This window comes from Oreochromis niloticus, linkage group LG5 (genome assembly GCF_001858045.2).
Source record: "Oreochromis niloticus isolate F11D_XX linkage group LG5, O_niloticus_UMD_NMBU, whole genome shotgun sequence".
NCBI lineage: Eukaryota > Metazoa > Chordata > Actinopteri > Cichliformes > Cichlidae > Oreochromis > Oreochromis niloticus.
The window spans coordinates 12,410,601-12,414,352 of record NC_031970.2 but is presented as its reverse complement, the minus strand read 5'-3'; the positions used below and the strand labels follow the sequence as shown (position 1 = coordinate 12,414,352).

The 3,752-nt window shown below is 41.0% G+C and overlaps 1 long non-coding RNA gene across 1 annotated transcript; it reads left to right on the top strand.

Annotated features, from left to right (window-relative positions):
- The first annotated feature begins 2,376 nt into the window (after positions 1–2,376).
- LOC112846955 (uncharacterized) lies at positions 2,377–3,449 on the top strand. Its single transcript, XR_003220182.1, has 2 exons — positions 2,377–3,094; positions 3,177–3,449. It is a non-coding gene; the product is annotated as an uncharacterized LOC112846955 (long non-coding RNA).
- The last annotated feature ends 303 nt before the right edge of the window (positions 3,450–3,752 follow it).

The window sequence follows — 3,752 nt, the reverse complement described above, 5'->3', positions numbered from 1 at the left end:
ACTCCTGAGTCCAGCATATTAGAGAATTGTGACATAACGAGGCAGAAGTATGCTGGCTCAGATTGAACTAACAACCAGGCTTTAGTCAGACATAAATGCTTTTGATTAAAACATCTTTTCACAAGATTTAGCATGTAACAAACCCAAACCTATATCTCCAAAAAACTTCAACACACATTCTTTTGTTTAATACATTTGCCCACAATCTCATAGCATTTATTTAAGAAAGAATTTTACCGAAGTCTATTGGACTACCTTTTAAGGTAGAAAATGAGACGTTGCTTCAACCAAGTAGATTTATGTATGTGACAAGTTGGAAGTAGTTGAGGAGTCTTTAGATCTCAATTTAGGATGATTTGTCAGATCTTTGCACACCATGCCCATCCATTAATGCATTCATACTCGTGCTTTTATCTTTCTGTTGATGGATGTTGAAAGATGGTGGGTGGAAAATGCACATGGCAGCATGTTCCCTCAGTGTAATAAAGTATTTAACCATTACATGTGCTCACCACTGATAGACAGCATTTAAGATGATGAAGATGGCGCGAGGAGGAGGCAGACGAGGTCAGACAGATTCACTCAACTGGAATGAAAATTACAAGTTTACACTTTTTAATTTTCAATGTAAATTAAAAAATGGTTTTCATAAAATGGAAACTATGAAAGAATTTCATGATTAACAGGTTAAGATCCTGCACGTAAATGGCATGTGGACTGGTGCTTTTATAGCATTTTTCTACTCCACATAAGCACTAAAGCACTTTCTTCTACACCTACTTTCTGTGTAACACTCACACTTCAAAGAGAAACTCTAGGTTCAGTATCTTGCCCAAAGGTATTTAGGTACGCGGACTGGAGACCGAGCAGGCAAGGATTGAACCACTATCCTGTAGATGACCTACAGCCACCCTGTGGGATGCTCAGCAAGAAGAAGGAAAGCCGGTCTCTCTTTCTCACACACACACACACACACACAGGAAGCCTTGGGAAAGCCCTTCGAAACTGCCAGCTGATCCATCTGAGAGCAAAGTCAGCAGTTTTCAGTTCTTTTTGCTCTGACCTGAAAACAGCTGAAGTCTTTGTTTTCACAAACCAGAGGTCTGGATGAAAAGAAGAACCAGCAAAAGTCACATTTGAACTGCATGAACAATTTGTGGAAACACTGAAAAGTCATCAAAAAGTGGATCTCAGTTCCTCTTCATACATTTCCACTTTAAAACATGCTCATTTTCATCTCCCTGATTTTATTCTTGTATTTTGCTAGAGTAGCTTTGCATGATTCACAGTTCACAATAATCCTCATTTATCTTATAATTTGCTATGGTGAAGCCCCTCGGTTGATCCACTGTTTCAGCTCCTCTCCCTTTGAACCAGGCGGTCTGAACCACAGGCGAGTGGGGTTGGTGTGCTTGAGTTGACTATATTAATAATATCCTATTTATGTGACATTAAAACGAAAACTGTAAGCAGGGCACTTAGAGCAGTCTAAGGCTTGACATTATGGTTTATTAAGATTATTTGCAAATACACTGACCTCGAAAACTTTGGCCATGTTTAATATGAGCCTTCGGTAGTGTGACCTAGTTCACGGTCAACCATGAACTTGTCATATACTGTGTGCAGGCAGGAATGGTGGACCCAAAAGTGCAGACTCACGGAGGTGTAAAGGCAAACTCAAACACAGCTTTATTGCTGGATGGCATAACAGAGACTGGCTAAACTAAGAATACAAACAAACTAATCAGGTACTCGGACAGACAGAACACACGGTGAGAAATGAGGGAGAACGCAACACAGACCAACGAAAACACAGGGCTTAAATACACAGAGGGAGCAATCAGGAGGAGACAGGAGGGAAACACACCTGGGACAAATCAGGCCTAACGAGACAAGGGAAGCACAACCTGACACTGAGATTACAAGAAAAAAGCATGCCACTGATCATAGGAAAGGGATATAAACAAAACCTAAGATGGAAATCAGGAGATACTAAAGAACTTAGGGAGCAGAAACTACCGTAAATAATAGAAATACTAAGTCACAGAAAATAACATACCAAATGTAAACCACTGGTTCACTAGACCCAGGTACCCTAACAGAACTAGCCCTGTAACAGGCATTTCTGTATTTTTACCACTGGGGTGCATCAGTTTACTCTATTACATTCCTTACCTTTTAGATTTTTAATTCAGTAAACTCTTTAAAAAAATGTATTCTGACTGCCAATAAACCAATCTGCTGCCTTTACTAACAATTAACAAATGTAGCCATTACTCCAATGCGGCATCACTTCTAAATCAACTGGCATTAAATAACTAAACCATATTTTCTACATTTTCGAAGATTTTGTCTCTTTGGAGGAACTGTGCGTGTCTCTGGGTATCTGCGTTCCACAGATGGGCTTTAGGTGGTTTCTGGGGTTGATACTGGTGGTTCATCGGTTGTCTGTTAAGGTGATTCAGCTGGTAAGGGGTGTAATGTTAAAATCCCTCTTATCTCTGGAACAACACAGTCCATGATCACTTCTGGTCTGCCCTCTGGAACTGGTGAAGATATAACTGGGGATCTCTCAATAGTTTGTCTCCATGGTAACAGGTAGTCAACATGTATTGTGCGTGTTCTCTGTCCTTCTTGTATCATATAAGTAACACTTCCCTTTTTCTTTAGAACTGTTCCATGAGTCCATTTTTTTTTTTGCCCCCCGAGGTTTCAGATATGCACAGCCTCTCCTGAAAAAACACGTACAGGTGGAGTTCTGTGATGGTGGTGTCGCTTCTGCTCATCTGCTGGTGTACTTCACAGTGTGCAGTGTACTGTGATACATGATAAGGAAGTTTGCCAATTGATGAGTGAGCAGCAATGTGGCCTTACCATCTGCTTCCAGCACATTCTTCATCAGGGATCGTTTCAGGATTTCACCTCTCTGCTGCTCCATTTGATTCAGGATGAAGCTGTGTGTCTGATCCCATTTAACTCCAAGAACTGACTGAATTCTTTTGACACAATTTGAGGTCCAGTGTCTTAAACAAGCTCTTCTGGGAGTCCATATAAAGCAAATAACCCTCTCAAAACCTCAGTGCTATTGTATGAGGTAAAATATGACATAAGAAACACTTCCAACCATTTTGAATGCCTGTCTATGACAACTAGAAAATACTGCTTGTCTTTTTCAGGAAAATCAATGTGAATCCATTGCCAAACTCTCCCAGGCCCCTTCCACAGATGGAGTGGTGCAACCGCTGGCACTTCTGTACAGCCTGACAGATTGAGCAGCTTTGAACTAGTTCCTGTATGTCACCATCACAGCCTGGCCACCACAGGTAACTGTGGGCTAGAGCTTTCATAGGATGGCTGGATGTTCATGATGCTGGTCTTCCAGTACTTTCTGTCGGTAAACTGGTGGAATGATAACTTGTTGTCCCCAAAGAATACATCCTTGTTTTGATGAAAAGTCTTGTCTGCATATAAAATAAGGCTTATCTTGCACATAACTCAGCCACCCATTCATGGTGTAGCTCCAGACTTTGCTGAGAACTAGATCTTTCATGGTAGCTCTCTCAGTGTCTTTAGCTACTATTGGTGGCTCTTCCACATGTGAGAAATAGAAGATACTCCCCTTCTCTGCAGTATTGTCCGGTGAGTCGCGAGGTAAACGTGACAACACATCTGCATTGGGATATTGAGCTGACCTTCTGTATTCATTGTCACAGTTTAGTTATAGTTTCTTTAACCAGCTTCGTTCAATCAGA